This window comes from Salvelinus fontinalis, chromosome 9, assembly GCF_029448725.1.
Source record: "Salvelinus fontinalis isolate EN_2023a chromosome 9, ASM2944872v1, whole genome shotgun sequence".
NCBI classification, from domain to species: domain Eukaryota; kingdom Metazoa; phylum Chordata; class Actinopteri; order Salmoniformes; family Salmonidae; genus Salvelinus; species Salvelinus fontinalis.
This window is the reverse complement of record NC_074673.1, coordinates 61,768,628-61,782,617: the sequence shown is the minus strand read 5'-3', so window position 1 is coordinate 61,782,617 and position 13,990 is coordinate 61,768,628. Positions and strand designations below refer to the sequence as shown.

General features: G+C 40.3%; 1 protein-coding gene across 3 annotated transcripts in view; it reads right to left on the bottom strand.

Annotated features, from left to right (window-relative positions):
* LOC129862924 (lissencephaly-1 homolog B-like) overlaps positions 1-8,988 on the bottom strand; it is a 30,157-nt gene extending 21,169 nt beyond the window's left edge. The window contains exons 1-2 of one of the 3 annotated variants that reach the window (XM_055935027.1): positions 8,792-8,988; positions 7,779-7,828 (exon numbers count right to left, since the gene is read on the bottom strand). The gene's annotated coding sequence lies outside the window, so the exon portion shown is untranslated. The other 2 variants (XM_055935025.1, XM_055935026.1) reach the window with 2 other exon arrangements.
* Positions 8,989-13,990: the final 5,002 nt, after the last annotated feature.

Genomic DNA, 13,990 nt, shown 5'->3' with positions numbered 1-13,990 from the left:
CAAGCATTTCGCTACACTCTACACACATAATTACATCTGCTAAACACATGTATGTCAACAATTATCAATTGGGAAGAATCAAATCAAATGTAAAGTTTGCTCGAAATGTGCACTGCACACGCTTGACATTATCATAATTTTCAGTGCAGCCTGTCCACCTGAATTGAAAAGCAGCCACTGCTGTCAAATGTCTTCATTCTTCTGAAACACTATGGCATCCAGTCACAACACAGTGTGCTTTTGCCGGCATGCTGGTAAGTAGCTTGCTAGCTAACAGTCACACCACAGATGAAAGGTTACCTGAGTCTTAGATCGTACGTTCTGCTTGAGCTAGCTAGCGGATTGTAAAACAAAGCAAGGTGTAGACACGTGACTTGCAGTTAAGGCGGTTAAGACAATAACATTGGTGTATTACATTTTTAGGTTTATGTGACCTTTCATAAAGCCGGAAGTAAATCATTGGCTTACTCCTGAATCCAAGTGTTTGACATGGGGGAGGGGACAAGTAAACTACTTTGAACTGATTTTATCCAAATAATCATCCAATTGGATTAAAAACATGATTTTCACTGTTAGGGACCTTTAAGAAGATATTGTAATGGACAAAGCGGATCCAAGAGCAGTGCCTCCTTTCAGTTGATCCTATCAGTATCGACATGCACTTTCGACGCACTTAGCAACCATTTCGCAGCTTGATGTTTTTGGGGGAAAGATGCACTGTTAAACACACACAGAAGCCTAAATTCCATAGTTATCTGGAAACCCAGCCATGGTAACTTGACCGGTATACCCAATCATTTGGGGGAACAGAAAGAAAGGAAATGGCATAGATTCTTAAGGAGATCAGTGAGTATAGCAATGAATAAACTTATCTTTCATGTTGTCATCACAAACATGACGTTCTTAAGAGACTGAAATTTGTACAATGTACAAATGGCGTGCCGGGCGCCGGCAAGCTGACTTCGGTTGTCAGTTGGACGGTGTTTCCTCCGACACATTGGTGCGGTGGCTTCCAGGTTAAGCGAGCAGTGTGTCAAGTACAGAGGTCGACCGATTATGAATATTCAACGCCGATACCAATTATTGGAGGACCAAAAAAGCCGATAGCGATTATTGGAGGACCAAAATAAGCAGATACCGATTTTTTATTATTAAAAGGGACAAATTTTTTATATATATATATATATATATATATATATATATATATATATATATATATATATATATATATATATATATATAATAACAATTACAACAATACTGAATGAACACTTATTTTAACTTAATAGAATACAAACAAATCTATTTAGTCTCAAATAAATAATGAAACACATTGAATTTGGTTTAATTCAAAAACAGTGCTGGAAAAAAAAGTTTAAGTGCAATATGTGCCATGTAAAAAAGCTAACATTTAAGTTCCTTGCTCAGAACATGAGAACATATGAAAGCTGGTGGTTCCCTTTCACATTAGTCTTCAATATTCCAAGCGAAGAAATTGGTTGAAGTTATTATAGGAATTAACGGACTATTTCTCCCTATACCATTCGTATTTTATATACCTTTGACCAATGGATGTTCTTATAGGCACTATAGTATTGCCAGCCTAATCTCTGTAGTTGATAGGCTTAAAGTCATAAACAGCGCTGTGCTTCAAGCATTGCGAAGAGCTGCTAGCAAACGCAGGAAAGTGCTGTTTGAATGAATGCTTACGAGCCTGCTGCTGCCTACCACCGCTCAGTCACACTGCTCTACCAAATCATAGACTTAATTATAATATAATAAACACACAGAAATACGAGCCTAAGGTCATTAATATGGTAAAATGCGGAAACTATCATTTCAAAAACAAAACGTTTATTCTTTCAGTGAAATACGGAACAATTTCCCTAGTTAATATTGCCTGCTAACATGAATATCTTTAAACTAAATATTCAGGTTTAAAAAATATATACTTGTGTATTGATTTTAAGGCATGGATGTTTATGGTTAGGTACATTAGTTTCCCAGTCCCTGACGCTGAAAAACAGCACCATGTTCACCGTAGGGATGGTGCCAGGTTTCCTCCAAACATGACTCTTGACATTCAGGCCAAAAAGTGCAATATTGTTTCTCATGGTCAGAGTCCTTTAGGTGCCTTTTGGCAAACTCCAAGCAGGCTGTCATGTGCCTTTTCCTGAGTGGCAGCTCCCATGTGGCCACTCTACCATAAAGGCCTGATTTGTGGAGTGCTGCAGAGATGGTTGTCCTTCTGGAAGGTTCTCTAATCTCCACAGAGGAGCTCTGTCAGAGTCACCATTGGGTTCTTGGTCACATCCCTGACGGATTTCTCAGTTTGTCCAGGCAGACAGTTCTAGGAAGAGTCTTGGTGGTTCCAAACGTCATCCATTAAATAATGATGGAGGCCATCGTGTTCTTGGGAACTTTCAATGCCACAGACATTTGTTGGTACCCTTCCCCAGATCTGTGCTGAGACACAATCCCGTCTCGGAGCTCTATGGACAATTCCTTCAACCTCGTGGCTTGGTTTTTGCTCTGACATGCACTGTCAACTGTGGGACCTTATATAGACAGGTCTGTGCCCTTCCAAATAATTTCCAATCAATTGAATTTACCACAGGTGCACTCCTATCAAGTTGTAGAAACATCTCAAGGATGATCAATGGAAAACAGGATGCACCTGAGCTCAATTTCGAGTCTCATAACAAAAATGGTCTGAATACTTGTGTTATATATTTTTTAAATAATACATTTGAAGATTAACTGTCAGTATGAGGTAGTGTGTGTAGATTGATTTTGTTGATTTAAATCAGTTTTAGAATAAGGCTGTAACTAGGGACGCACGATATCGGCTGATATTACCTAAAAATGCCAAAATCGGTATCGGCCGATGTCTAGTTTAACGCCGATGTAAAAAAAAAACGATCTCAAAACTGACATGCATACCTATATATCATAGGTACATGACGTAATGACGCCACGTAAAATTTTGCGCTACACAGCATTCCTAACCTAGCCCATACAATGTCTGCTGTGTGGGTCGAGCAGTCAAGTCAAGCAGTCATTTGAAAGAGTAAAAAATAAATGAAAATTCAGCGAGACAACTCAAAGGCGAAATCCATTAAAGCCAAGATACTAGAATTCATTGCCCTTGACAATCAACCGTTCACTGTTGTGGGCAATGTTGGCTTTCGCCGACTGGTCGAGCACCGGTACACACTACCAAGTGTGCTATTTTTCAGATGTTGCTCTACCGGAGTTACACAGTAATAGCGTCACTGCTATTAGCTTCATGACATACATACAACCAAATTCAATGTGTTTCATTATTTATTTGAGACTAAATAGATACTATGGAACGCCATTTGGGTCTTTGCGTGTCAAAAAAAAAATACAGTAGCACTCTCAAAGCTGTACAAAAAAAAAGTCTGCAGACAAGCAAACACCAGACACGAACGATGTGTTTACAATACCGCGTTGGTAATAAAGCATCAATTGTTTGACTACAACTTCTGGGTTAGCTAACTTTAGCTTGGTACCTAGCTAACACCAATACAACCAGCCTGAAAACAATGACCAGTAGACACTGCAGTCATTTTCATTATTCTTAGCAATGACTTAGGAATCCTTGTGAGTAAGTATTAGCTAGGTTTCCAGTTGTTGTTCGCCTATTGAAATTAAACTTCAGTTCATGAAAATAAACAGTTAGCCAGCTACTTAACCCTGTTGCCCAAAGCTAACGATATAAGCAGCCAGCTAGCTTCATCTGGCTAGTGAGGCTGGACCGGACCGGGTTGTGTGTTATGAAGCTAGCCACAATAAGGATTAGGCACAATAGTGGAATTTGCGGTTTGCCTTCAAAATAAAAGTGTTATTGACAGTGATGCAAATGAATACAGATAGAATTATGCCATACTTTTATTTTGAAGGCTAACCGCAAAGTCCATCTTTTTGGCTTATCCTTATTGTGGCTAGCTTCACATAGATGGGTCTGACCACCATCAAATCAAATAAGAACTGTCTTATAAATTAGGGTTATTTTAGACGAAACCTAGCTATACAGTTAGCTAACTACAGCTACTGAAACAGATGTCGTTTTGCTATGTTTTTGGGGAAGAACATTGTTTGCATTCATGAGCTAGCTAGCTTTTTTATTTATGACCAGCACTGTAGGTGCGCTATACAACTTTACCAGCATCATAGCATACTTATCGATGAATCGTTGTGACATATGAAATACGAGTGATAGTTATTACACATTGACTACACTACTCAAAAAAATAGATGAATGCGTTAAATTATGTGACGTGCAGTCATATTCAGGTCCTGATTGGTCAACGAGCTTATTTGACACGTAAAAAACAGTGTATATTTTTCAACCCGCAAAGACCCAAAACGGCGTTCCATAGAAATCGTGGTTGAGAATGAAACAACTGAACGACGAAACAGCACAGCAAGTAAGTGAAAGAAATAGGTTTTGATTATGTTTTACTGGTAATGGGGACATACGTAAATGCCAACAAAATAACTTTTTGGTCAGTGTGGTGTGTGTAATCTTTAACTAGGCAAGTCAGTTAAGAACAAATTCTAATTTACAATGACAGCCCAGATGACGCTGAGCCAATTATGTGCCGCCCTATGGGACTACCAATCACGGCCGAATGTGATATGTTAGGATTTATGTTTATGCACTATAGCCTGCTAGCATATTGTTTTGTTACACACACACACAAACAATACAGATGTGTGTAAGGACTGACCAACACAGGCCATAAAAGCTGTGGTCAATCTGGAGAGGGGAGGGGTGCATCTCACTAGGCCAACCAGGGAGGTTAGGGCACTGATCAGTACCATATTAGGAATTGTTTGAATGAAGAATCAAGAGGGAGACACAAGACGGAGCTAATCTACCCAGCAACCAGATGTGGACAAATGAAAGCACTAAGGGACTTGGACAAGTCCGGGTGCCACCAAAGGCAGAGCAAGAGTTTAAACCGCGCTCAACCTCTACTGTGATAGGCCAACAGACGCGTTGGAACTACGTCATCAAGGTATAAGAACAGCTGTTTACGGACTTCCTGCCAGTTCCCTGCGTGGTGATACAGCGAACCCGTATATACGAAAATTGCATTTGCCATTCATTGTTTGCGGTAATTAAACATAATTAAAGAAAGTTAGCAGACCTTGCTTTTTATTTATCCTGATACCGGATGTGTTACACGCAGCATTCACAGATACAGCCTGGATTCGAACCAGGGACTGTTGTTACACCTCTTGCACTCAGATGCAGTGGCTTCACACACACACACACGGATGCAACGGTCTAACAAATTAACTGTTTATAAGGCAGCAAAAAAATGTAAATAAATCGTTACCGTTTTTTTTTTTGCAAGGAAAATGTCAGATATCGGTATTGGCCAAAAATGTCATATTGGTGCATCATTAGCTGTAACGCAATAAAATGTGGAAGGGGAGGGGTCTGAATACTTTCCAAATGCACTGTATGTACACTCCACAGGTTAAGAATAAGTTGAATGGTATCAAACACATGGTTTTCCGTTTACTCGGTTCCAGCCAGTATAATGAGCCGTCCTCCCCTCAGCAGTCTCCACTGATATACTCCTAACCTCAGACTCTGCGATTTCATTTGAGCTAGCTGCACTTATTCCTCACGAAGCTATACTATATCTAGACATGCCATTATGATGATCTCTTTCCTATGAAGGGTTAAACTATTCTTCATTTTCATTATGTGAAAGGGTAATAAATATATGTTTCAGGGTTCAACCTTTAGTCAATTTCTTGTCAGATCGTAAATCACCTCAGGTTTGACAGCTGCAGTGCCTCTCTCGCCACAGGGCAGACCAATATGGTCACTGGACGTATCCGTACTTAATCAGGAAGCAAACAAACTTAGCATGACCGGTTAAATGTTATGGATTTTTAAGACCTTAAATTATGCCATGTGATGTGATCACATGCAATGCTCCAGTTAGCAGAACAAAGCATCATTGCAGTTCATATGAGAATGTGAGTACACCCAAAATGGATCACTCACATAGGAAGCTAGCTGGTTAACAAACACACTTCGGAAGCAGTAGGAAGTACATGGAAAAAAAATTATGATCACGTTATGCAGTGATGCTGAATAGTGAGTTCCCCCCCACCTTTATTTAACCTGGTAGGCCAATTGAGAACAAGTTTCTCCACCTTTGACCCCGTTCCAGGTTAACCAAACGACACTGAGGCGTTCCTAGCTGATAGAGGACTCATTGGATGACTTCCTGAACGCTACGGGTTCTGACAGGGTTTACCTGGTTGAGGTGAACGTCGAATAGACACGTGAGGATGTTCATTCGTCTACAACAGCAACACGTGCTAAACGACTACGCTAAACTTGCCATAGCTTTGAAATTAGAATTCAGTGGTTCTGCGACTCGCAAACACAATAGCTCACTGGCTAACACTGTCAAACAAGCTCAGAATGAACACCCACAAGCTTACTATCATAGGCTTCGTTCAGCTTACTTTGGCCTACTCACCGAAACAGGAATGGAAGAGCTGTTACCATTCAAACAAAATATTTGTTGAACATGTATCCCGCCTTCATTACTTACTTAGGCAAGTTAACGTGGGCTGTAGGGCCCATCTTACAACTCAGTGCTTGCAAGCACAGCTTTTGAAGGATCAAAAGCTTGCAACGCTAAGAGCCCTGAGCACTCGGTTTTGAAGTTTGACCAGGAGCACTCACTTCAGTTAGAGGGTGCATTATCTGGTATTGAAGCGTTAAGAGAGGACGCACTACAACGGTTTCTACCACGATTCCAATAACCACCGCAGTCCAAATAACTGTAAAGCACATCGCTATCGAAACGACTGCTGCTACAATCGATCTGTTCGCCATGTCCCTGCACCCAATCCACACAAAGTGTCAGAGTACAAGGGTAATAAAGGGTTAAAGGACAATCAAAACTTAGACCAATGTTCTCCAGAAGTTTCACTACGTGAAGAACTAAAGCGAGAAGAATGAGAAAACGAGGTGGCAGGAATTAACACCCTTAGCAAGGAAGTGGAATGAGAGCGGGATGAATTTGATTTAAGATGCTATCCAGGGCCCGCTTGATCAAGAAACAAGCCCACAGGCTTTGTCGTTAGTTATGATAAACAACCCCCAAAGCAAAAAAGTATGTGATGTTACTAATTTAGTTAACGTAAAGAGAAAACAGTTTAGATAGCTAGCTAACCTTCTGAAATGAACAGTTTGCGGACTAATGTAAACTCACTTTTGTACATCGCCTTGGTCCGTACAATTGACCTTATTTTAGCGGCCCCAAAAACGTAATACTTCCAGATCAACTGTAATGTCAATACCATTGTAAAGCACAATTTTGCCCCTTTCCAACAGAATCAATTACATGACCCCCACGCTGCCCGTTTATGAATGATTCAAGAAGGCAATGAGCTCTGTCAGGTCTTTTTAAAAATGGCGGGTGGGGAAGCGAAACTAATGCGTGATAGTGAGAAGGAGAGATGTTGTGTGGGAAAATAGTTTTTTTTCATTTGATCTGTCCAACTTATTACCTTATCGCCTCCCAAAGTGTAAATAAAACACTATAAAGAGTTTATATAATGTGTGATTACATACCTATTTGAAGGTTTGTGTCGAATTTGAATCGGGCTTTTAGGGCGGTGCTAAAGTGATCTTAGAAGTAAACAGCGGCTTTGAGAATGATGATCGCATGCAGTGATGACGGAAAAAATGACTAGGTATCCACCCTTACCCCCGTCACTGTCCATTTCTTGTTTTTAAACGATGAGAGAAGTGCTACACCTGGTGGAAAGAAAATGTAAGACAGAACTAGTTGCTTTATGTGTGCTGTACGTTATGCAGAGGGTCAATTTTTTCAACTTTTCTCCAATACTAGAGCCATTACCATGTCGATCAACTTTTGAATAGAAACATAGTTCACACCCCCGATTTTGAAGTCAACACAGTCCCATTCGTTTTCTTTGTACCCTCGTTTGAATGTTGCGGTTGTGCACATTTGTACGGAATGGGGTGAGTTTACGTTAGCTAACTTTCCAAAAGGCTAGCTAGGTAGCTAACGTTAGTGGTTAACGTTACATAAATCGGCAACTCCTTAGCAAGATTAAACATTTACATTACTGCAAAGGTGAGACAAAAATATGTGGTTTAGCCAATTTAACATTATATGATATAGCTAGCATTGAAGGAATTTTAACAGCAAACGTTAGCTATCCAGCCAGCAACCTGGGACAAGGTTGCAGCAATGACCAATTAACACGCCCTTCCAGCTAACTAACTAGCTACCTAACGGGTTGGCTAACGTAATGCAGCTGGTTCGTTAGCATTTTATTACCAAAGTCCTCTTGTCAAACATGACATTTGTCTCAACATAACTTACATAACTAGGTAACGCTATAGTTATGCGATTTTAATCAATCATTCCACCTTCCGACCATTAAAGTGAACCAATTGAACCGTGGTAATTGCTAATGCTAAATAGCAATGTTTAAAATCCTTGAAGCTAACGTGCCATGTAAACAAACTCGATGCAAATGCCATGGGCAAAACATGCACTGTGAGGCAACATAACAAAGGTATCAGAGCAAGATCATGACATTATCTAGTTACAAGAATCAATTTCCCAACCTTATGTTGCTGTAACAGCCTCTTCGCCATTTTGAGACAGACGGGAGGCGAAAAAAAAAAAAATGCAGCCACATCGTAATCATTACCGCTTCGTTTTATGGCAAAACAAGATCAACTCACCCTTCTATGTATGATCTGTCTCATAGTCCTTGTTCTGCAATAATAATAAAAAAAGCCGATCAAATGTTTTGTTTTTGCTTAGACCCTGCTGGGTGATAGGACATCTATCTTGTTTTCTTCTCCTTTATTTTAGTAAGTCAGTACCAGTGAGGTATCACTACCGCCTCCGGACCGCGGGTACGCGCATGGGCTGACAGCCCGGCGCGCACGTCCAGTTTAAACGAAATTGTCCTGAAGGGAAAGGTTTGGGACATTGGATACTAAAAGTACGCACATTTGTATGTTGAATTTCGTGGTCGCACAATGAGATTCGTAGTTGCAAATACGATAAACAAATGTGTTAGTTCATTTTGCAAGTTTGTATCATAATTCGCAAATGTGTAATTTAATTTCATAACCTTGTATCATGATGTGTGAAAAATGTAATTTCACATTTGCAAGCATTCAACTCAATTGTGAATCTTCTGTGAATAAAAAATATTTGCCCATGCCGAATCTGGAAACTCGGAGTTGACAAATGTAACGTCTAATTTGTGCCAAAATGGTTTGTGGTTGTAAATCCGGGGTTTGCACAGCTGTAACACATGCTTTTGCTTGTAATCTGTCTGCAGTAGTAAATACACGAGGGCTCTGGGTGCAGGACGTTTTACTCCTGGCCAATAAATTCCCTCTGACAAAATCACAGCCGCCTATTGCTGCAACCATTGGCTGAATTTTTCCATCAATCAAATAATAGGCGGTTACTTCCCACAGCACAGGGTCGTAACTAGTTACCACAGCCACAAAGGCATAAACCCTACCAATTCTACAATTGATCTTCTTAAAATCTGATTTTAAACCTAACCTTAACCACACTGCTAATCGTATGCCAAACCTTAAATTAAAACCGCAACTTTTTTTAATCATACATTTTTACGATAAAGCCAATTTTGACTTAACTAGTGACAACAGCACTGGAGCCGTAGAGTGTTGAACTAGTGTTAAAGGTGGAGGGACTACTGGATTTAGCATGTCTCTCGAGGCTAAAATGAGATTTCGGCTTGGAGAAGTTGAATATTTTCAGAAGGATTCAGGTATTTGGTTTAAGGACATGGTTATGATAAAGATAAGTTTGGTCCAGTGTGAGTGATATTTCTGAAGAGGGTGGAACCAGGCCTTTTGGCCAGTGGTGTAAAGTACTACTTAAGTAGTTGTTGTATCTATACTTTACTATTTATATTTCACTACTTTTACTTCACTACATTCCTAAAGAAAATTATGTACTTTTTACTCCATACATTTTCCCTGACACCCAAAAGTACTTGTTACATTTTGAATGCTTAGCAGGACAGAAAATGGTCCAGTTTGTACACGTATCAAAAGAACATCCCTGGTCATCCCTACTGCATCTGATCTGGCGGACTCACTAAACACAAATGCTTTGTTTTTGAATTATGTCTGAGTGTTGGAGTGTGACCCTGGCTATCCGTAAATACGAAAAAGAAAAGAAAAAGTGTGCCGTCTTGTTTGCATTATAATTGAATTTTTATTATTCATACTTTTAATACTTAAGTATATTTCAGTAGCTACATTTACTTTTAATACTCAAGCATATTTAAAACAAACTACTTTTAGACTTTTACTTAAGTAGTATTTTACTGGGTGACTTTCACTTGACTCATTTTCTATGACGGTATTTTTTACTTTTACTCAAGTATGAGATTTTAGTACTTTTTCCACCACTGCTTTTGGCTATCCATGGGTGGTTTCAAGTTGGTTGCAAAAATTGGTGGGTGCTGTTGAGTCGGTGAAGGTAACCCGAAGTGGACTTTTGTGTTTCTTCAGATCAGAGGGATCAGGCGCTCTGTGATGCAATTTAAGGATAGACCTGTATCTTGCTTTGCGCTTAAGGCACCATTGAAGGGAGTGATTTCGGGGGTAGCGTTAAGTGTGAAGGTGAAACAATTTAAGTTGAATATTCCTGGTGTTGGTGATGCTTGCCGTTTGGTGCGACGCAGACCCGGTGGGGAGAGTGGTGACAGATTCTATTTATTTATTTTTTGCGAGTTTTTACCTGACAAAGTTATGTCAGGATATATGAGTTATGCTGTTAGTGCTTTTGTTCCGAAACCACTGCTGTGTTATACGTGTCACGTTTATGAGCATGTTGCAGCAGTGTGTAGGAGGGAGAATCCAAGATGTGGGAAGTGTGCAGGAGGACATGGGACAGAGGAATGTGTAGTTTCTGTGGGGGAAAAAATGGTGTGTGTCAACTGTAGGGGTGCCCATGTTGCTGGGGATCGGAGGTGTCCAGTGCAGGAGAGGCAGGTTAAGATGGTCAAGGTCAGAGTTGTGCAGAAGATGTCCTATACTGAGGCAGTGAAGAAAAATCAGCTTTAATATTGCATATAGATTGTGGCTTTCATCAATGTAATTGTCTGCGTCATTTCCAATTGATTTCTATTTGCCATATATATCTCAACTGTGCTGTTTAAAAAACGTTTTTAAACTTTTCTATTCTCAGTTTTTACAGATTGTAAATTAAAAGATACATTTTTTTTGCTAAAAGTATTAGTATATTTTTTGATCGATTGACTATGACTTTTCAAATCACCAGCAGTGCTATTTGCAGAGTTATCTCCAGGTAAATGTTGCAATTCTTCAGCCATTCCTAAACCTGCGACCAAAAACAAGCTACTGTATTGACAGTAGCAAAATAAATGATCTAATGATTCTGTCTCTTCGCAGTAAAATCTGCAGAGCTGGGATGGTTGTATCCCCCATACATACAGTGGGGAGAACAAGTATTTGATACACTGCCGATTTTGCAGGTTTTCCAACTTACAAAGCATGTAGAGGTCTGTAATTTTTATCATAGGTACACTTCAACTGTAAGAGACGGAATCACAAATCAAGAAAATCACATTGTATGATATTTAAGTAATTCATTTGCATTTTATTGCACGACATAGTGTTTGATACATCAGAAAAGCAGAACTTAATATTTGGTACAGAAACCTTTGTTTGCAATTACAGAGATCATACGTTTCCTGTAGTTCTTGACCAGGTTTGCACACACTGCAGCAGGGATTTTGGCCCACTCCTCCATACAGACCTTCTCCAGATCCTTCAGGTTTTGGGGCTGTCGCTGGGCAATATGGACTTTCAGCTCCCTCCAAAGATTTTCTATTGGGTTCAGGTCTGGAGAACGGCTAGGCCACTCCAGGACCTTGAGATGCTTCTTACGGAGCCACTCCTTAGTTGCCCGGGCTGTGTGTTTCGGGTCGTTGTCATGCTGGAAGACCCAGCCACGACCCATCTTCAATGCTCTTACTGAGGGAAGGAGGTTGTTGGCCAAGATCTCGCGATACATGGCCCCATCCTTTCTCCCCTCAATACGGTGCAGTCGTCCTGTCCCCTTTGCAGAAAAGCATTCCCAAAGAAATATGTTTCCACCTCCATGCTTCACGGTTGGGATGGTGTTCTTGGGGTTGTATTCATCCTTCTTCTTCCTCCAAACACGGCGAGTGGAGTTTAGACCAAAAAGCTCTATTTTTGTCTCATCAGACCATATGACCTTCTCCCATTCCTCCTCTGGATCATCCAGATGGCCATTGGCAAACTTCAGACAGGATTTTAATCCATGACGGCGTAGTGTGTTACTAATGGTTTTCTTTGAGACTGTGGTCCCAGCTCTCTTCAGGTCATTGACCAGGTCCTGTAGTTCTGGGCTGATCCCTCACCTTCCTCATGATCATTGATGCCCCACGAGGTGAGATCTTGCATGGAGCCCCAGACCGAGGGTGATTGACCGTCATCTTGAACTTCTTCCATTTTCTAATAATTGCGCCAACAGTTGTTGCCTTCTCACCAAGCTGCTTGCCTATTGTCCTGTAGCCCATCCCAACCTTGTGCAGGTCTACAATCTTATCCCTGATGTCCTTACACAGCTCTCTGGTCTTGGGCATTGTGGAGAGGTTGGAGTCTGTTTGATTGAGTGTGTGGACAGGTGTCTTTTATACAGGTAACGAGTTCAAACAGGTGCAGTTAATACAGGTAATGAGTGGAGAACAGGAGGGCTTCTTAAAGAAAAATGAACAGGTCTGTGAGAGCCGGAATTCTTACTGGTTGGTAGGTGTTTAAATACTTATGTCATGCAATAAAATGCAAATGAATTACTTAAAAATCATACAATGTGATTTTCTGGATTTTTGTTTTAGATTCCGTCTCTCACAGTTGAAGTGTACCCATGATAAAAAATTACAGACTTCTACATGCTTTGTAAGTAGGAAAACCTGCAAAATCGGCAGTGTATCAAATACTTGTTCTCCCCACTGTATATACAGTACCAGTCAAAAGTTTGGACACACCTACTAATTCCAGGGTTTTGCTTTATTTTTACTATTTTCTACATTGTAGAATAATAGTGAAGACAAAAACACATATGAAATCATGTAGTAACCAAAAAATGTGTTAAACAAATCTATATTTGAATCTCAAATATATGGGTAGGCGTATAATGCGAACATTTAGCAACTCAAAGGTTGCGTGTTCGAATCTCATCACGGACAACTTTAGCATTTTAGCTAATTAGGAACTTTGCAACTACTTAGCTAACCCTTTAACCTAACTCCTAACCCTAAACCTAGCTAACGTTAGCCACCTAGATACCTAGCTAATGTTAGCCAAAACAAATTGGAATTAGTCAAATATACGTTTTGCAAACTCGTAACATATTGTATGAATTGCAATTCATAAAATATCATACGTATTGTAATTCATAACATACACTACATGACAAAACGTATATGGACACCTGCTCGTCAAACATCTAATTTCAAAATCATGAGCATTAAAATGGAGATGGTCCCCCCCTTTGCTGTAATAACAGCCTCCACTCTTCTGGGAAGGCCTTCCACTAGGATGTTGGAGCATTGCTGCAGGGACTTTCTTCAGCCACAAGAGCTTTAGTGAGGTCAGGCACTGATGTTGGGCGATTAGGCCTGGCTAGCAGTCGGAGTTCTAATTCATCCCAAAGGTGTTAGATGGGGTTGAGGTCAGGGCTCTGTGCAAGCCAGTCAAGTTCTTCCACACTGATCTCAACAAACCATTTCCGTATGGACCTTGCTTTATGCACAGGTGCATTATCATGCTGAAACAGAAAAGGGCCTTTCCCAAACTGTTGCCACAAAATTGGGAGCACAGAATTGTCTAGAATGT